Genomic DNA, 21,518 nt, shown 5'->3' on the forward strand with positions numbered 1-21,518 from the left:
TGTCTTACTACTTTGCATCCTTTAAATACTTGAGTTTTCTTTGCGGCCTAAACTAGAGTCAATTTTTGTGAATGCTTTAAGGGCCCTGGAGAGGAATGCATATTCCGTTTTTGGCATACAGATTTTAACACATATCAATGAAATATAACTTATTAATTATGTCATGTGAACCTTCCATGTCCTTAAAGGTATTTTAACCTGATATAATCTGAGAGAAGTAAATTAAAACCTTTATACTATCTGGGCGCCTGGGTGGCTCAGTCAGTTGAGTGTCCAACTTCAGCTCAGGTCACCATCTCTGGGGTCGCGAGTTCGAGCCCCGCATCAGGCTTGCTGCTGTCAGCACAGAGCCCCCTTCAGGTGTTCTGTCCCCCTCTCTCTCTCTCCGCCCTCCCCCACTCATGTTCTCTCTCAAAAATAAAATAAACATTGGGGCGCCTGGGTGGCTCAGTCGGTTAAGCGTCCGACTTCGGCTCAGGTCATGATCTCACGGTCTGTGAGTTCGAGCCCCGCGTCAGGCTCTGTGCTGACAGCTCAGAACCTGGAGCCTGTTTCAGATTCTGTGTCTCCCTCTCTCTCTGCCCCTCCCCTGTTCATGCTCTGTCTCTCTCTGTCTCAAAAATAAATAAACGTTAAAAAAAAAATTAAAAAAAAAATAAAAATAAAAATAAACATTAAAAAAAAAACTTTACTACTATTGCATTTTTATTTCTCCTTATTTCTGTGGAGTCCTGCTTTGTAAATGATGATGCTATGTTATCTGTGCACAAATATCCTTATATTCTTGTGAATTGTCCCTTTAAATTATAAAATGACCTTTGTCTCATTTGATGTTTTTGACCTTTGCCCTGACTTTAACCTTGTCCGATGTTAATGACAAGCCTACTAAATTTTGTTTGCCGTCAGCCCAATACAGCTCTGCCCTTCTGTTTTCATCTTTTCTGAAGCCTTTGTATTAGGCAAATCCCTTGAATCGAACATCAAGTTTTGTTTTGTGATTTCATCTGAAAGTCTTTTTTCTTGGAATAGATGGGTTTAGCCCTATTCATGTAATGGTTATGTTGTTTTATGCTGTGTTTTCACAGCCTTTCAGGTTCCTCTTTACCCTTTTCTTATGTGCTTGGTGTTTGCTTTGCTGTGTTGGGTGTGTTTCTCCCGAGGATTTGGAGGGTTTAAGTTTTATTCAAAAGGTTGCCTTTACAACTGTAATTGTACATAATACCCTCAGTCCTCTACCACTGCAGACGGTTTCCGTTTACTGCTTGTTGAACAACGGTAACAGAGTACGTTTCCTTTTTCTTTATCCCTCCTGTCTCCACATCCAATGTCAAAGGATTTTATATTTCTTTAATGTTTGCTTTTTTGTTGTTGTTTTTTTAAATTTTTATTTTTGAGAGAGAGAAAATGAACGGGCAGGGGCACAGAGAGGGGGAGGACAGAGGATCTGAAGCAGGCTCTGCACTGGCGAGCCCCATGCAAGGCTTGAACTCATGAACCCAGAGATCATGGCCTGAGCCAAAGTTGGTCACTCAACCAACTGACCCACCCAGGCCACCCCGGTGTCTGCTTTTTTCTTAAAATTAAATATGTTTACACATACTTCTATTACTTGTTTAAAAATTTTTTTTTCTAATGTTTATTTATTTTTTGAGAGAGGAAGAGACAGAGCACAAGCAGAGGAGGGGCAGAGAGAGAGGGAGACGCAGAATCCCAAGCCGGCTCCGGGCTCTGAGCTGTCAGCACAGAGCCCGATGCTGGACTCAAACTCATGAGCCTTGAGATCATGAACTGAGCCAAAGTCAGATATCCTGAGCCACTTGGCCAGGATTTTGTTTGTGTTCATCTGGGTCCTCCAGGTAAGTGGACTCAGAACCCCCAGTGATTTCACCAAAGTGTCCCCACCCCCCTGGCCACACCCTTATTTTGTGGCATCCCATCCTGTGATCCATCCCATCTCGCGATGTCATCTTGAGATCTCATCTTGTGGAGATCTTGCTTTAGTTTTTTCAAGCACAATTTATGGAAATGACAGTCTCTGAGTTTCTCGCGTTCAAAAACGTTTGTTGCCTTTATCCGGAAAAGGTTTGGCCGCATACGAAATTCTTGGGCGGTACTTTATTTCTTGAGAAATGCATACATATTGCTTCATTGTCTTCTCTGCCACGATGATACCTGAAACCAGCCTGATTTTCTTTTTTTTCTTACAAGCGATGTAAATGCCTTGCTGCCCCAAGAATTACTGCTTTGTTTATGAAATCCATGAACTTCACTGTTACACATTTTGGAATTATCATTGCGGATGGATGGTTCCTGGGGAAAAAAAATGGATTGGGTGTGTGGATTCAGCTCATCTTTTTAATTTGGTCATTTTTCTTAGATCTTTTTTTTTTTCTTTTTTAAGTAATCTCTACACTCAACATGGGGCTGGAACTCATCACCCCAAGATAAAGAGTCGTATGGTTTACCAACTGAGCCATCCAGGGACCCCCAAAACGAATACTAAGAATGAGTCATGTTTTTGTCATAGGATCACTTAATGACTAGTTCATTCCACAAATTGTTTAGCATACGTTCATTAAGCAACTCTAGGCCAGGTACTGTTCTGGGCCCAGGGACTAGAGGTTTTTGTTTTTGTTTTGTTTTGTTTTAAATAAGCTCTACGCCCAACATGGTGCTAGAACTCACCACCCCAAGATCAAGAGTCACATATTCTACCAAATGAGCCAATCAGGCACCCCATTTCTCTTAAATCTTTAAATATTTCTTCTAATACATTATTTTCATCTAATTCTAGGGTAAATAAGCACCCTATTCCCATTGTTCGTAGGAAGGGTTTTATATATTCGGGTCTACTGTCACCTTGGTGGTAAACTTGGCCAGCTCCTCCTGAGAGATCTAGTTTTCTCCCGTTTGATTTCAGGAGCTTCTGTCAGCCCTCTCTTGTTTCTGTTCATTTGTCTGAGAGAGAGAAAGAGAGAGCAGGGAAGGGGCAGAAGGAAAGGGAGAGAGAGAATCTTAAGCAGGTTCCATGTTCCAGGGCGGAGCCCAACAGGGGGCTCCATCTCATGACGATGAGAATGTGACCTGAGCCAAAATCAAGAGCTGGACACCTAACCAACCGAGCCACCCAGGCGCCCCAGCCCTCCCCTGTTTTATGGTTGGGGATTTCACTGCCTCCAAGCTTTGTGAAAGATGGTATTTATGTTTATGTCTCATACTTTTCCTTACTCAGGTAATTTCTGAAAGAGGTGTGGAAAATTTCAACTGTATTTCACCACGTCCAAAACAGATCCATTTTCAATCCTTTCTCCAGACTGTTCTATTATTTTTTTAATTTTTTTTAATGCTTATTTATATTTGAAGGAGAGAGAGGCAGAGCATGGGCAGGGGAAGAGCAGAGAGAGAGGGAGACACAGAATCCGAAGCAGGCTCCGGGCTCTGAGCTGTCAGCACAGAGCCCGACGCGGGGCTGGAACCCACAAACTGTAAGATCATGACCTGAGCCAAACTCAGACACTTAACCAACTGAGCCATCCAGGCGCCCAGGAAATTTTAATTTCCCCTCTGTTAGGATGATCACTGGTCACCCAAACCAGAATACTGGAAGCAAAAGACAGTGACATAAATATGATGCCATTAATATGACTCATATTAATCCCTGAGGATTAACTCTAGGAAAGCAGGAGGTACCGTCACCCTACCTCAAGGGTGCTTACCTTTTGATTATTGAGTTTGGAGTTTCTATTGCAGTCTTATTTTCAACTGGAGAACCTTGTTTCCCCCCTTCCCCCACCGTCCAGCAGTGTTAGAGTCCACTCACCCTCTGGAAAACACCACCCACCCATCCTCAGTCTAGACAGGAATTAGATGGGGTGGTTCAGGGTCCCTGTCCTTGGGCATATTGAAGATATTGCAGGTTCTGTCACTAAACCAGAGGCTCACTTAGATGGGTGCCTGTGTCCTCTCGTCTCCCTGCACAGGTCCCTGCACATAAACTGTAATCCTAGGCAGGGACGGACAGCAGCTTTTCTTATCATTCTTTCAGGAACGAGGAATCCCACCCTCTACAGCCCCGTCTCTTGTGAGGAAGTTTTAGATCCTGTTACCCACAGAATTGAACTCCCAGCCTTCTCTGCCTTGTTCCAGATTCAGGGTCCAGCAGTCCAATGGCTTCAGGCCAGCACCCCACTTTGGATTTCTTCCCTATTTCTAGTCCACGGAGACATGCTCAATGTCTTTGAGACTGATTTTATGTTTAATTTTTGTTCTTTTTTCCTATCTATTTCTTTGCTATATTTAAGGGATGAACTTACAGTGCTATATTAAATAGAAATATCTGTATGATTTCTACTTTGGGAAATGTTCCATTCGTAAATGTTAGGCCGCAAAGAAAAACCTTGAAAAATTCCAAAAATCAACACTCACACTGACCCAATGCAATAAAATTATAAATTAACCACAATGTGACGTTATAAATCACTCAAGTCAGGGAAGAAAGAGGAAATAAACGCCAAAATTATAAACTCCTTTGAAATAAATTTCAACACGAGAGTTATTGAACAACGTTGGTTCACAGCATTTATCGCTCTCTGACATACTTTATGTTTTACATTTCAAAAAAAATTGTCTGTCTTCCTCCAGCTAGAATGTATGCTCCCTGCAGGAAGACACTTTGTTTCTGTTTTGTTCATTGCTGTTCTGTTCATTCTGTTCATCCCCAATGGTGGAAACACTCTGTTTACATAGCAAGCACTCAATAAATATTCGCGAAATGAATGAAGTGTTGAACAAAATTAATCTCACGTGTGCAAGACTGGTTCAACATTAGAGAATTTGTTAGTGTTGGCAGACAGCCCCTCCTTTCCTGCCCGTCACTCCCTTGCAGTGTGTTCAATAAAGTTCTATCTCCGCAAAGAAAAGAAGAGGAGAGGAGAAGAGGAGAAGAGAAGAGAAGAGAAGAGAAGAGAAGAGAAGAGAAGAGAAGAGAAGAGAAGAGAAAAGGAAGAGAAAAGAAAAAAATTTGTTAGTGTTATTCTCTGTAGCAATACATTAAAGTGTTACAGCAAACGCTCGGCCCCCAGGAAGTGACAATCGACAAGCACTTGGGGAATCAGAAAAGTTTATTTCTCAGTGGTGCAGGCCCAGCGGAGTCACCTGCAAAGGCTAAGCATCCGGCTCAGGTTCTCCCGATCTTTTATACATATGTGCTTCCAGGTTGGGCAAGACTAGGATAGTCAAGCTTCTGGTTCCCAGCGGCTGGCCGATGCAAGCAAGGTTGCAAAAGCCAAAAGCATGCAAAGGGAGTATCTGACCTCAAACATCTGGTTGGCCCTTTTTATTTGCATTTATCAGCTTTCCTCCTCAAAGGGAGGAAAACTCTGGGTCCATAAACTATTTGGTAAAATTCAAGCGTGATTTCTATTTTCAAAAATGCTTAGTAAGCTGGGAATACAAGGAAGATTCCTAAACCAGATAGGAGATCTTGCTACCAGAAGCTTTCAGTAAACACAACACCCCATGGTGAAATATTAGAAATATTCCCATCAAAAATCAAGACAATCCATAGATACTTGGGTTTCTTCCATGTCTTGGCTATTGTAAATAATGGTGCTGTAAACACAGAGGTGCATGTATCCCTTTGAATTAGTATTCTTGTATTCATTGGATAAATACCTAGTAATGCAATTGCTGAATGGATGGTAGGGTGGTTCTATTTTTAATTTTTTGAGGAACCTCCATACTGTTTTCCACAGTGGCTGCACCAGTTTGCATTCCCACCAACAGTGCAAGAGCGTTCCTTTTTCTTCACATCCTTGCCAACACTTGCTTCTTGTGTTGTTGATTTTAACCATTCTGACAGGTGTGAGGTGATAACTCATTGTAGTTTTCATTTGCATTTCCCTGACAGTAAGTGATGATGAACATATTTTCATGTGTCTGTTGGCCATCTGGATGTCTTCTTTGGAGAAATGTCCATTCTTGCCTTCTGCTCATTTTTCAACTGGGTTATTTGTTGTTTGGGTGTTGAGTTTTGTCAGTTCTTTATATATTTTGGATACTAACCCTTTATCAAATATGTCATTTACAGGGGCGCCTGGGTGGCGCAGTCGGTTAAGCGTCCGACTTCAGCCAGGTCACGATCTCGCGGTCCGTGAGTTCGAGCCCCGCGTCAGGCTCTGGGCTGATGGCTCGGAGCCTGGAGCCTGTTTCCGATTCTGTGTCTCCCTCTCTCTCTGCCCCTCCCCCGTTCATGCTCTGTCTCTCTCTGTCCCAAAAATAAATAAAAAAACGTTGAAAAAAAAAATATGTCATTTACAAATATCTTCTCCCATTCCGTAGGTTGCCTTTTAATTTTGTTGATGGTTTCCTTCACTGTGCAGAAGCCCAAGATATGGAAGCAGCCCAAATGTCCATCCACAGATGAATGGATAAAGAAAATGTGATATATATATATATATATATATATATATATATATACGTATATATATATATATATATGTATATATATATATATATATGTATATATATATATATATGTATATATATATATATGTATATATATATATATATGTATATATATATATATATATGTATATATATATATATATGTATATATATATATATATGTATATATATATATAATGGAAATTATCCACCTTCCAAAAAAGAATGAAATCTTGCCATTTGCAATGAAATGGATGGAAGGAGCTAGAGAATACAATCCTAAGCCAGTCAGTCAGACAAAAATAAATACCATATAATTTCACTCATCTGTGGAACTTAAGAAAAAACCAAATTAACAAAGGGCTCAAACTCACAAACTGTGAGATCATGACCTGAGCCAAAATCGGCCATTTAGCTGACTGAGCCACCCAGGCACCCTGACTCTTTTGTTTTTAATTTAGTGATTTATCACATATATATAACACCCGGTGCCCATCATAACAAATGTTCTCCTTAATGCCCATCACCCATTTAGCCCATCCCCCACCCACCTCCTTCCATCGACCCTCAGTCTGTTCTCTATTGTTAAGAGTCTCTTATGGTTTGCTTCCCTCTCTCTCTCTCATTTTTTTTCCTTCTCATATGTGCATCTGTTTTATCCCTTAAATTCCACATATGAGTGAAATCATAGGGTATTTGCCTTTCTCTGACTGACTTACTTCACCTAGCATAATACACTCTAATTCTATCCACATCATTGCAAATGGCAAGATTTCATTCTTTTTGATGGCTGAGTAATATTCTGTTGTGTGTGTGTATTTGTGTGTGTGAGTGTAGACAATTTACAGACTTATTTATAGAGAACAGACTCTTCTTTACAGACTTTTAATTGTAGAGAACAAACTGTTGGTTACTAGGGGGGAGGGGAGCGGGGGGGGGTAGGTGAAATAGGTGATGGGGATTAGGGAGTGCACTTGTCACAATGAGCACTGGGTGATGTATGGAATTGCTGAATTACTATGTTGTACACCTGAAACTAATATAACACTGTATGTTAACTAACTGGAATTAAAATTAAAACTTAAATATATATATATATATATATAGAGAGAGAGAGAGATCATCTATCTATATCTATGATAGATATATCATATATATGATAGATATATCTATGATAGATATATCATAGATATAGATAGATGATATCTCTCTATGTATAGATTTCTATATATCTATATATATCTAGATATCTATCTATATCTATGATAGATCTATCATATATAGATTATATATATATTATATATATAGATGATTATCTATATAATAGATATATATAGATATATATATTATATATATATAGATGATATCTATGATAGATCTAACTTTCATAGATATAGATAGATATCTAGATATATGATAGATAGATCTCTCTCTCTCTATATATATATATATATGATATATATAACATATATGCTTGTCTGCATTAAAAAAAGTCAAGGGACGCCTGGGTGCCTCACTCAGTTAAGCGTCTGACTCTTGGTTTCGGTTCAGGTCATGATCTCAAGGTTTGTGAGTTTGAGCCCCACGTTGAGCTCTGTACTGGCAGTGTGGAGCCTGCTTGGGACTCTCTTTCTTTCTGCCCCTCCTCTGCTTGTGCTCTTTCTCTCTGTCTCTCTCTCTCTCTGTCAAAAATAACCATTAAAACAAAGTCAAGACAAGAATGTCTGCAGACTTTACAACTATCCCAAGAAGTCAAGAAGAAGTAAGTGGTAATAAAAATATGGTGGTGGGGCAGAGGCTGGAGAAGACCCCTGAGATGCTCTAGTGCAGCCCACCTAGCAGGCTGGGGGACACTGGTGGTCCATGTGCGGTGTGGTAGACGTAGGCACTGCCTTTCCCACAGGGAAGCTGCATCATGGAGATCCTCCTCCTCTTCACCCTTTGGCAGTCGGGGCCCTGGCACATGACTTGGACTCTGTCAAAGGATCTATCCACCCACAAGTCTAGAACACATGATGCAGAGTAAGGGAACAGTCCAAAGTTTGAAGGCTTCCTCATGAGTCTGTAATCTACACCCATGTTGTCCCCCAAATTCCTTTTCCGCTTCAGACAGCCAGAGTGGATTTCTGTTGCTTGCAGTCAAGAACCTTAGCTGGTACACTGGGGTTTCCACATATATGGCCTTTTTCCAACTCAAGTGGTACCTAATATTGTGCATTTCTTATGGTAATCCACTCGTGCATTTGTTCAAACAGCTCTGTTCCAGGGACTGAGAATACAGCAATGTTAGAAGTATCATCAGTGTTAAGAGCCCAAATGTCCATCGATGGATGAATGGATAATGAAGATGTGGTATATATATACGATGGAGTATTACTTGGCAATCAAAAAGAACGAAATCTTGCCATTTGCAACTACGTGGATGGAACCGGAGGGTATTATGCTAAGCGAAATTAGTCAGAGAAAGACAAATACCATATGACTTTACTCATATGAGGAATTTAAGATACAAAACAGGTGAACATAAGGGAAGGGAAGGGAAGCAAAAATAATATAAAAACAGGGAGGGAGACAAAACATAAGAGACTCCTAACTACAGAGAACAAACTGAGGGTTACTGGAGGGGTTGATACATAGGGGATAAATCACCGGAATCTACTCCTGAAATCATTGCACAATATGCTAACTAACTTGGATGTAAACTAATCAATCAATCAATCAATCAATAGATTAATTAATTAATTAAACATTTTTTTCAAAGTATCATCAGTGTTCCTCTAGCTTTTTGTGGGGAAAATCCATATTTCTGATTTTCCAATCTGTACTACCTGAACCCTTACTGAAATCAATCTAGTATTCAAAATATGGAACCAACACTCACAGCAGTAAGCACCTTAGCATGTTAGCTCATGCTGAGGTGAACCAGTTGAATAGTGGGAAGAAGCTCTGGGTAGAAAATTCAGAGACCAGAGGGAATGTTTATATTGAGGGTTTTGCTGCCATCTAGAGGACGTGTCTAGTACTGAACTGTGTGCACCGAAATTCAGAGCCCCAACCTGGAGGCTGCTTTTTTTTTTTTTTTTTTTTTTTTTTTTTTACATTTATTTATTTTTGAGAGACGGAATGAGGCAGAGCATGACCAGAGGAGGGGCAGAGAGAGGAGACACAGAATCTGAAGCAGGCTCCAGGCTCTGAGCTGTCGGCATAAAACCTCTGTTTTATAAGGGAATTAACTAAAACCTCAGAACTCAAATTCAATTCAGTTTCAAATACAAATACAATTTAAATACAGACTCAAAATTCATCTATTTACTATCCCTGAACTATTTGTTTACTTCCCAGTGAGATGTTGACCCACAGGGAAACACACATAGTGTGAGAAAATAGAGTGGAATTCAGAGTTTGCATCAGCTAGGTCAAGTCAAATCTTCCTTGATCTCTGGCACAATTCTAAAGGATCCTTCTTGGTCCTTTAAGCGTCCGACTTCAGCTCAGGTCATGATCTCGCAGGTCATGGATTCAAGCCCTGTGTCGGGCTCTGTGCTGACGGCTCGGAGCCTGTGGCCTGCTTGGGATTCTGTGTCTCCCTCTCTCTCTGCCCCTCCCTCCTCTCTCTCGCTCTCTCTCTCTCTCTCAAAAGTAAATAAACATTTAAAAAAAATTAACATGTACCTTTGAAGTTTCCTTGGAAGTGAGGCATAGCCACGTGACTTGCGTAAGGTGAGCAGCTCTGAGACCTGGCACATTCTTCAACATGGCCCCCTTTGCACTGATGTCAGAACAGTGGAATAATGCCCGGTGATGAAGTCAATGCCAACTCATGTCCCTGAGTACCACAATAAGCAGAGGCCCCCTGTGGACCTGTGTGGGACATGTAAGATGAGTGAAGAATAAGCTTTGTTGTTTCGGCCCCTGGTTATTAGAGTTGTGTGTGTTACTGCAGCATAACCTGGCCTACACTGACTGATATAGCAGACCTGGAGAAAGGACAGAATGGGCTCTTAAGGGTAACAAAGGCCCGTTGCTTCTCGGCCTTTTAACTAAGATCAAGTGAAGAGTGACAAAGGCCTTGAATAGATATTTCTCCAAAGATACACAAATGGGCATTTAGCACACGAAAAGGTGCTCAGGGCACCTGGCTTGCTCAGCTCAGTTGGCAGGGCATGTGACTTTTGATCTTGGGTTGTAAGTTTGAGTCCCACATTGGGTGTAGAGATTACTTTAAAAAATAGTCTTAAAAAAAAAAAAAAAGATGTTCAGGGGCACTGGGGTGGCTCAGTCCGTTAAGCGTCTGACTTCGGCTCAGGTCATGATCTCACCGTTCCAGAGTTCAAGCCCCATGTCGGGCTCTGGGCTGACCACTCAGAGCCTGGAGCCTGCTTCAGATTCTGTGTCTCCTTCTCTGTCTCTGCCCCTCCCCCACTCATGCTCTGTATCTCTCTCTCTCAAAAATAAACATTAAAAAAATTAAAAATAAATAAATAAATAAATAAGATGTTCAACATCACTAGCTATGAGAAAAAGGCAAATGAAAGCCACAATGAGAAACCACTTCTCACAGCCATTAAGACGGCTATTGTTTTGTTTTTTTTTTTTAAATAAAACCAAAATCAGAAACGAACAAATGTTGATGAGAAACTGGAATGTAAATTGGTGGAGGCATCGTGGAAAATAGTTTGGCATTTCCTTAAAAAAATGGACATAGAATTACCAAATGATTCCGCAACTCCACTCCTAAGTACATATCCCCAAAATATCAAAAGTAAGGACCTAACCGACGTTATCTATCGATGCCCATAGCAGTATTATTCCCAGTAGCCAAAAGGCCAAACAACCCAAGGATGAACAAAAAGCGATGTCTACGTACAACGGAATATTACTCGGCCTTTAAAAAAGAATACAATTCTGACATGCCACAACAGGGATGAATCACCAAGTGAAATAAGCCAGTCACGAAAGGACAAACATTGTGCAATTCCATTGTTATGAGATACCTACGACAGTCAAATTCAGAAAGACAGAAAGTGGAGTAACCAAGGGGGAGAGGGAGGAGGAACGGGGAGTCAGTGTTTAACGGGTACGGAGTTTCAGTTTGGGAAGATGAAAACGTTCTGGAGATGGATGGTGATAATGGTTGCATGAACGTGCTAAATGCCACTGGATTATACACTGAAAAATGGTTAAAATGGTAAATTTTATGTTATGTATATTTTACCACACACATACACATACACACACACACACACACAAAGTAACAGCCTCAGTCCACATACTGTGGTATTTCCACAGATAGAAGGAAGCTTTGGAGGGGTGATGAAGGTGGCTGGAGCCCGCTCCCAGACTTGAGATCGAAGGAAACCCAAGGGATTGAAGGACCCTCAGAAGTCAGTTAACTTGGGCTTCTCATGTTGCAGAATCAAGTGTGAGATGCGGTGAGAGGAGAGGACTTTGCTCAGTCCTGTGGTTTCCAGGCCACCAGAAATACAAATATATCTGTACTTCCTGACTTCTGAATATGGACTATAAGCCGTAAAAGAAGTGTGAAGTCTTCCTATTTAAACCTTTTCTTCCAAATCTCCCCATACACTTGATTGTTAGCTGGCGACGAAACTGGGGAACGAGCAGGAAGAACGTGCAAACAGAAAACCTGACAAGAGGCCCCAGGTCTAAGTGGATGACTTTTTATATGGAGGAACATTCACGTGTGTGACTTTAGATGCGTATATACCTTAAAGCCATGACAGTAATAAAAACATTTCTAGGGGTGCCTGGGTGGCTCAGTTGGTTGGTCGTCTGACTTCAGCTCTGGTCATGATCTCAGGTCATGATCTCAAGCCCCTCATAAGGCTCTGTGCTGACGGCTTGGAGCCTGGAACTTGCTTCGGATTCTGTGTCTTGCTCTCTCTCTGCCCTTCCCCCGCACTCTCTCTCTCTCTCTCTCTCTCTCTCTCTCTGTCTCTTTCTCTCAAAAATAAATGAAGAAAACATTGGGGGAAAAAAACCATTTCTAGGTCGGTGCACCTGGGTGGCTCAGTCAGTTGAGCATCCAACTTTGGCTCGGGTCATGATCTCATACTTTGTGAGTTTGAGCCCCTCATCAGGCTCTCTGCTGTCAGTGCAGGGCCCGCTTTGGATCCTATGTCCCCCCCACCCCCAACCCCCCGCCTTCTCTGCCCTTCCCCCACTTGTGCTCTCTCTCTCTCAAAAATAAACATTAAAAATTTTTTTTTCTATGTCTACAGGTGGAATTAAATGAATGATATCAAGAGCACGCTCTAAAGTTGCGCAAACAAGTTGTGTCTTTCCACAGTGACAGCTTTATGCAGTCCTAAAGCAAGGTAATGTAATTGTCAAGCAGGTTCAGGATTCCAAACTCAGGGACATCGCACCATGTAATTAACTCAGCTTCTTATACAGCACGAAAAGCAGAACCTAAGACAAGTCACGCGACAAACAAGATAACGGAGGGGCTAACAGACCAAACTTGAAGTCAGTCTGTGGGCGCACAATGGAGATAAGCCTCTGGCCGGTCTGGGTCAGCTCCCGGCTCTTACTGCCCATCACGCTCCAGCAAGGAAGGATCTCGGTTCTGTTCGGAGATCCTTGGGCAGCCGCTGCTTTTTTTTTTTAAGTGGTAAGACATAGAGGGGTCATGTCTGAAGCGTCTGACAGTTTGCTGCAAAAATCCTCCCTTTTTAAAGGGATTTAATCAGGCTTGGGCCCCTGCAGACCTCAGGGGTATCATCCGATGCTGGTTTCTGCAACCCTGTAGCTGTACTGCCCTTAACTGCTTGTCTCGCTGCTTGATACAGGCCTCTGCTTGACACGAGTGACTCCCTTGTTCTCTACATTTGGAATCAGACAGATGCATTTTATCTTAATTTTAAAAAAATTCACGGGGACGCTTGGTTGGGTCTGTTGGCTAAGCGTCCGGACTTCAGCTCAGGCCATGATCTCGCAGTTTGTGAGTTCAAGCCCCGCATCAGGCTCTGTGCTGACAGGTTGGAGCCTGGAGACTGCTTAGATTCTGTGTCTTTCTTCCTCCCCTGCTTGCACTCACTCTCTCTCTCTTTCAAAAATAAATAAAGATTTTTTTCTAAATGTTTAAATATTTTTTCAGATGTATTTTAAATCTGAGCTCTGCCACTGAAGCAGAAACTGTTAGTCGCCCCTAATATCCATCCTTCCTTCTGATATAGAACTAGATAGACCCTCCTATTCTATTAAATGTTTTGTTGGGAGAGAGATGGCGCTAGTGAGAGAGAAAGAGAGCTCTAGAGAATCCCACAAGGGACGGAGAGAGAGAAGCAGGGCTCATCCAGGGCTCGTGTTTTACCCGAAGCGGGGCTCATGCTCACCCCATGCAAGACTCTTGCATGTGAAGCTTGAGCTCGTGAGCCGTGTGATCATGACCTGAGCTGAAGTCAGATGTTTAACAACTGAGCCACCCAGGCATCCTAAATTTATTTTTTCCAAAGGAACAAGACTCTGGGTCCAACACACACCGTTCAACACATAGCCCTGCTTTGCTGTGAGCCCATCAAAACACGGCTTCATCTAAATGTCACCACAGCCCCACCCTTCACTGGAATCCCAGGAAAATTCTATCCTACCCTTTGTTTGCTGAATCATCCCTGCGGGTGCTGAGGCCCTTCTCACGCTGTGTCCTGCTACCTCTGGGAGCAAGTGTTGGCAACCATAGGTGCTGTAACAGCAATGGTAGAGGGACAAGGGAGACACCGTGGCAGAAACATAGACCTCTGAGCTGGGGCTGGCAAACTTTTACCGTAAAGGGCCCGAGAGCAAACATTTTAGGCTTTGAGGGCCAGACGGACTCTTCTGTGACTCTGCTCAACTTCGCTCTGTGCTGCGAAAACCGCCATGGAGAATATGGAAATAATGAGCGTGGCTGTGTTCCAATAAAGCTTTATTTACAAAAATAGGCAAAGAATGGACTGGATCTGCCCCAGGATTCCTGGTTAGCCAACTCCTGCTTTGGAGTCACCCAGATCTGAGTTAGAATTCTGAGTCTGTGACTGATTATCGATAGAAGCCCGGCAAGGCTTTCCTGAGCCCCAACGGCTCCATCTGTAAAATCAGAATAACGATACCTGCCCCCCCCCAAAGGTGTTTAAAAAGGCTCTGAGATAACGCATAAAGGGTGCTTTGCCCATAATAGGTAACAATAATAAGTAGATGTACTGCCACAAGTATGACAGTTTAGAACCAGTTAAGTCTGCAAGGGCTGGATTAGTCAGGGAGGACTTCCTGTAGGAAGTGGATCTGGAGCTGAGTCCTGAAGAAAAGGCAGGAGATGGAGAGAAGAGCCAGAAGGGCACTCGACACTCGAGGATTATTATCAGTGCAAATGGTGGCCTGGTCACACTTACTCCCCTCTCCCTCAGACCCGATGAACACAGAGTCTTCAGGTCTCTGTCTCCTCTGTTACAGAGCACTTCTCAAGGCCAGCAACAGAGTCTAATCTTCCATGCATCTGCCCCAGGGCCTAGAACAGGGGCGAGACCGTCAATATAAATAACCAAAGCTAAGAAACAATTGCAGCAATAATGGCAATAGCAGTTACTATCTACTGAATGATTTCTGCAGGCCTAACTCTGTTCTAGACGCTTCAAATATATTATTTTTAAGTGTACAAACTGAGGGCTGCTGGAGGGGGGGAGGGTAGGGGTATTGGTAGGGGGATGGGCTAAATGGGTGATGGGATTGAGGAGGGCGCTTGTTGGGATGAACACTGGGTGTTCTATGTAGGTGACGGATCACTAGATTCTACTCCTGAAATCATTATTACATGATGTTAACTAACTTGGATTTAAATAAAATTTAAAAATTGAAAAAAAAACCATAGAGGTACAACTGCCCTCTGAGACAGGTGATATTGTCATTTTACAGATGCCACCCATCAAGGGTAAATAATTTACCTGAGGACAAATACTGGGTTGGGATAGGTCTCCCGAGCACTAATGTTCTCAAACCTGCATTCTTTCTGGACCTCGAGGTCATGACCCGAACCGAAGTCAGACCGCTTAACCGACTGAGCCACTCAGGCGCCCCCAAACTTACATTCTTTCTGGTATGAGGTGCCATCTTTTAAGAACAGACATGTCATGGACACTTAGAAGATGTTTAAGGAGTGGTGACCACCGTAATCTGGATTCTGTCTCCCCTGCCCATCCAAAGGTTGTCACTATAAAGAGATGGGCTCACCTCGCTCTGCTATGGACAGTGAGGAAAGACTAGACAAGAAGTGCCTTTTGATCCCTTTATGCACAGACCCCACCCCCACCCCCCAAACAAAACCTTCCTCTTTCTAGAACATGGGCCTCATTTTCCCTCTTCTTACCTTGCCTTGGGATTATGGGGCAGCTCTGGTCTTTCCAGCTTCCTGGTGGTATAATTAGCTGATGTGGTTCCAGCAGTCTGTGCGAAGTGGGATTACACAAGTCTGAGGGGCTATCGTCATATCTGACTATCTGCATAGCCGACCGTTGCCTGACGCAGCGAGGGCAAGGTTCAGCTTCTCTGGACATTCAGCTGTTACCAAAAGAAGTCTTACATATGTTTGTACCAAAATACAACTATAGGCTTGGACAGACTTCTGGATAGAAAATTCATCCTTGAGCATCTCAGTTTGACAAACCCCACTTCAGGTGGAGTCTATCCCCGGCCTCGTGGGGTTTTTGTGGCTTTGCTTGACCTGAAAACAAAAGTTCTCAGGGCACTTGGGTGGCTCGTTCGGTTAAGCCTCCCACTCTTGATTTCAGCTCAGGTCATGGTCTCATGGTTGTGAGTTCAAGCCTCACATCAGGCTCTGCACTGACAGTGTGGAGCCTGCTTGGGATTCTCCCTCCCTCTCTCTCTGCCCCTCCCCCAATCACGATGTCTCTGTCTCTCTCAAAATAAATAAATAAACTTGAAAAGAAAAGAAAAGAAAAAAAAAAAAAAAAACAACCCTGGAGGTGTCCTGCATTTCTGCATTCAGACCCACGTATCACACTTGTTTCTAACTTTTTTTTAAAATTTATTTTGAGAGACAGAGTGCAAGTGGGGAAGGAACAGAGAGGGAGAGAGAGAATCCCAAGCAGGCTCTGCACTGCCCAATGTGGGACTTGATCCCGTGAACTATGAGATCATGACCTGAGCCGAAATCAAGAGTTGGATGTTCAACTGACTGAGCCATCCAGGCGCCCCTGTTTCTGACTCTTTTAAGTCAGGACAAAGAGAGGGAGTTTAAGTCAGAAAACCGGGAACTGAAAACCTCTCAGTTACTTCCATTCTCAAAAAAACACACCCATGTGAAATCTGGTTATCACTTCCAAATCACAGGACCCATTAAATTTGCCAGACCAGACCTCGATGCAGCGTGGTGTAAAGAAAAGGGGGGCTTTGGACGCAGACAGAACCACGTTCCCATCCTCGGCTCTGCCTTTTTATTCACTAAAAGATCTTTGGCAGTTCATTTCATCTCTCTGACAACAAGTTTTTCATTTGCAGAATGAGGCGAATAATAGTACCTAACATCCCAGGCTGTCGTGAGGATTAAACACAACACTACTTGACTAAATGAAAAGTCCCTAGGACGACAGCCGGCATACAGTCTGCACTCAACAAACGTGAGTCTCTTGTCTCTATCTTTTTATGTAGATACCAAGCATGTAGGAATAGATCCTTATAATAACGGTATCTGGGGGAAACATCATCCAAATTTATTTGATGACTGTGGGTAGACAGGCAATCAAAGGACAGGGGCAAGAGGATTGATTATAAAGGTTCAGGCTCACTTGTCTCCTTTTGAGGGTCAGGGAAACAAAACAATTTTAAGTTAAACATCAGTCTCTACATACTAGTCATCAGAATCACCAAGACTGATATTACATCAGAGCCTATGTGAGACTCTTCCTCATCTGCAAATGAGAGCTCTTATGGCGATTAAGTCTTTCAAAAGGGATGTCCAGTGGGTGCTCAAAAATGCTAGCTGAAATTATCACCATGGTGGTAATGATTGTTACTATTATTACACCGTGAGAGGCTTCAGTTTTCGGATCCTCAGGCTATGGGGACTTGTGTGAGGCCCTCGCCAAGATCCCTTCTAGCTTTGTTTCGTTTCTTTACAGCCGTCACTCCCAGCAGCACATTAAAGATATGGGCAGTCCGAACCTGAGGCCCTACAGAGGCCCTAGAATCCATGCAACTTTGTGACCCTTATAAACACATTCCTTTGGCTTCACTCCTGGACACTCTGAACTTGCAGGTGTGGAGTCGGGGTGGAGCACGTATGTTCGCCCACTGTTTCCCACTTCTCTCTTGGGCCACTCCAGACCCTCTTTGTCTCATGTGGCTCTGGTTCCAGCTCTGCATGGGCTCTAGACAACTTCACACAGGGGTAATCTGATGGTACCTCCCTTCTTGCCCCTACTGTGCCTCTCTCCTCTGCCCCAGGGCTTCCATATTGACAATGCCTGGGGGCTGTATGCACAGCCCTGAGGTGCCAGAGAGTTAAGCCCTGTGGAGTGATGATGGGATCGGTCAATGGGAGATGAGAGCTGGTGGGTGCATTTATACAGGTTCTTGGGCACAACCCTACAGACCCAGCAATGCTTCCCACTTGGTAGCAGCCCACTCAATAACACCATCTCACATTGACTCCCCTCTGTCCCTGATTCACTCCCCTTGTTCTTCACTCCTGCTCCCTGGGCATGTGCTCCTTGACATAGTCCTGCTGTGAGCCCTCTGCCCTCAGTTCTGCATCCTGGGGAACCTAGGCTAAACCTTACTGGGTGATTGAGATTTGGGAGTTATTCACCAGCATGATGGCAATAAAAACACTATGAGTAGTGGTGAGTGGAGATGCAAATAATCCCGTGCAAGCAGAGGGGAACCTCATCCATCACAATTACTCAGGCTTTTGCCTCTCATTGAAATGAAGTTTAGTGATAGGTCTGCCTTCTGGTTGAAAACTGCCAATTCCAGTCACACTGTGAAAAGCCACAGGGCTCCTTTGGCAGCTTCCAAGAAGCAGGTGCAGGACAGACCTCGCTAAAGAGCAGGCCCAGGATCTAACTGTAAAAGTGGCAGAGTTGGGGCACGTGGGTGACTCAGTGGGCTAAGCATCCAACTTTTGATTGATCTCGGCTCAGGTCATGATCTCATGGTTGGTGAGATCGAGCCCCACGTCGGGCTCTGTGCTGACAGCGAGGAGCTTGCTTGGGATTCTCTCTCTCCCTCTCTCTCTCTCTCAAAATAAATAAATAATTTTCAGTTAAATAAATAAAATAAAAAAGTAGCAGAGTTGAAAAACAGAATACATAGGCGCACCTGGGTGGCTCAGTCAGTTAAGCCTCTGACTTTGACTCAGGTCATGATCTCATGGTCTGTGGGTTGGAGCCCTGCATCGGGCTCTGTGCTGGCAGCTCAGAGCCTGGAGCCTGCTTCAGATTCTGTGTCTCCCTTTCTCTCTGCCCCTCCCCACTCATTCTCATTCTCTCTCTCTCTCTCTCAAAATAAATATGAAAAAAAAAGAAAAAGAGAATGCATCATCTTCATGGCCTCCCAGTTATAGTCTGAGTGTGAAGGATAAGAGTGGAATCTGAGCTGTGAAATGATGATGTTTGAGTAGATTCGCCTGAGAAGCTTGAACCTGGAAACACCTCAAACCTCCTTCTCTCAGAGGAGACTATACCGCAACCTCTGCTGAGGCAGAAGCCCTGTAAGATGCCACATGTCCTACTGAAGATTCACCCCTCCACTCTTGCCTCTTTCAAAGTAAGTAACCAAAGTCAGCTCTCTGTATCCTAGACAAGAAAAAGTCTCTGCTCTGGGAGAAAATAGTACACGTACCATAGGGTTTGCGGGCCCTGGCCACAACATATGGGAAGAATCCAGGGGGCTTGTGGGAGAGCAGATTTGAAGCTGTTTGATTGGGGGAGAGGTGAAAGATATGCCTGGGCAAGGGGAGTTTCCCCCACTTGGGGGCCCTTCATCCACAAGTCAAGATCCAGAGCTGTGGACACGATACCTAAAGCTAGTCCTAATTGACTGTTGGGATGGAACTTGGCCTAGAGAAATGAAAAGGATATTACCAGAACTTCCTTGACACAGCATCAAGGAAAGGTCAAAAGGATTATAGAAGTATGGACATTGGAACTGATTCACTGTGTAAGACCTAAGAACCCATCAGAGGACACCGCTTTTTTTAAGGCCACCAGCATCTCTGAGACACCCAATGGTGACCATCCTCTCTCGGTTAGTGTGGACAGTGAGGGTCAAGAGGCCAGGTGACTGCATTTAAATATCAAAGGAAAGTGAGTGTAATTATTGTGTTGGAAAGCAGAGCTGAACCAGCCATCAGGGTTCCTTGACCCACAGGGATCTGGAGAAATGGCTAACAGATCATAGTATTACTAGAGGGGAGAAAGATGCAGACAACTGAGCACAGCATGCTTCTTTATATAATTAAAAAGAAATCAAGAACTCATGAGCAGAAGGCTAATGTCAGCTGCCATAATGGAAACCACATTCCTTCTCAAGTTCCCAAGTGAACGTTAGTTCACAGGCCCAGAGCTCAGTGTTTGAAAGGGAAGCCAGGTCCCCTTAAGGACGGACTGTGCAATACCACCATAAATCTCTACGGTAAAATTTTCCCCGATCATTCTCCTAGGGAGACTTGAGGTCATATGCCAGGGTAACTACGCGCCACGGTAAAAAGAATACCCAGATCTGAGATAAGACTGATTGGAACCAGGAGACGTCACATGCTCCTGTGCCTAAAATGAAGGCTAATGGAGTCCAGGCTCAAATCTAGCTGACAATGGGCCCAGTGAGTCTTCAGACCCGCTCGGTGGTTATTTCCTCAGCCCCAAAGTAGGAATTGTGTTAATGCAGTAGACACTGTTGGTACCTGGCCCACATCCCCTGGGCACTTAACTATTTCTGTGCACTGTAATCAGATAGCTTCCTACTGCAAGCATCGGTGAGTCTTTGGCTATGGTCTTTTGGCTGGCTTATACAGGGAGCAGGTTGGGCTTTCCAGAGAGAGAATCTCAGGTCAGAGAGGTGGGGATGTCAGAATGCATTAAGTCATGCCAGAGGATCTGCTGGCTGACTATATTTCCTAAGAGGTCCCAGAGGTCACCCCCCTCTGTAAAACAAGGATTGAATTCATGAGAAGGCTACTGTTACTGGATTATTGAGGACCTGAATGGTGGCCCAGGTCTTACAGTAGGAGATGCTGTTATAGAATTGGATTCCTTAGTGTCAATGGTCATGACAGGATTCCAGAATAGCAGAGCCCATGTGACAGCCCTAAGTTGTCAGAGATATGATGGATATAATTTCCACACAGGTGGGAAAGGTACCAAGAGTGCATTGACCCACAGGGATATGTGGGAATGGCTAATGATGATTATGTTCTTGGAATGAATAGATGGTCAGTGTTATGGACTGAATGCTTGTGTCCAAAATTTATATGTTGAAATCCTAACCTCCTGATGTTATTACAAGGTAGGGCCTTTGGGAGGTGATTATTAGGTCGTCAGAGAGCCCTCATGAGTAGGACGAATGCCCTTATAAAAGAGACCCCAGAGAGCTTTCTTGTGCCATCTGCCTTCTGAGGACGAAGAGAGAAGATGACCGTCTATGAACCAGGCTATCAGCAGACACAGAATCTACCAGTGCCCTGATTTTGTACTCTCCAGTATCCAGAACTGTGAGAAATAAATGTTTGCTGTTCAAGTCACCCAGTCTGTGATATTTTTGTTATCGTGGCCTGAAGGGACTAAGACAGGCAGCAAACAAGGGTATTATGAGGCTCATATAATCAAAAGATCAAGATTAGATATCAGAAGGCTGATGTCACTACCATGATGGAAAAGTCATGATCTTTCTTCAGTTTCCAAACCTGAGACAGTTCTAAGAGCTGAGTCCAGCAAGAAAAAAGGAGGTTAGGGGCACCTGGGTGGCTCAGTTGGTTGAGTGTCCAACTTCAGCTCAGGTCATGATCTCACGGCTCGTGGGTTCAAGCCCCATGTCGGGCTCTGTGCTGACAGCTCAGAGCCTGG

The 21,518-nt window shown here is 43.5% G+C and overlaps 2 long non-coding RNA genes across 3 annotated transcripts; one reads left to right on the forward strand and one right to left on the reverse strand.

The window, feature by feature from the left end:
• Positions 1–2,097: 2,097 nt before the first annotated feature.
• LOC131497917 (uncharacterized) lies at positions 2,098–2,987 on the reverse strand. The gene is made up of 2 exons (XR_009255213.1): positions 2,860–2,987; positions 2,098–2,310 (listed from the first exon to the last, which is right to left on the reverse strand). It is a non-coding gene; the product is annotated as an uncharacterized LOC131497917 (long non-coding RNA).
• Positions 2,988–3,092: 105 nt separating this feature from the next.
• On the forward strand, positions 3,093–21,196 carry LOC131497814 (uncharacterized). 2 transcript variants are annotated; one of them, XR_009255172.1, is made up of 5 exons: positions 3,093–3,232; positions 12,687–12,782; positions 16,957–17,075; positions 17,577–17,713; positions 18,982–21,196. It is a non-coding gene; the product is annotated as an uncharacterized LOC131497814 (long non-coding RNA). The 2 variants fall into 2 exon arrangements; XR_009255171.1 differs by having other exon boundaries at positions 3,093–3,195.
• Positions 21,197–21,518: the final 322 nt, after the last annotated feature.

The sequence above is a fragment of the Neofelis nebulosa genome, chromosome 16, assembly GCF_028018385.1.
Source record: "Neofelis nebulosa isolate mNeoNeb1 chromosome 16, mNeoNeb1.pri, whole genome shotgun sequence".
NCBI lineage: Eukaryota > Metazoa > Chordata > Mammalia > Carnivora > Felidae > Neofelis > Neofelis nebulosa.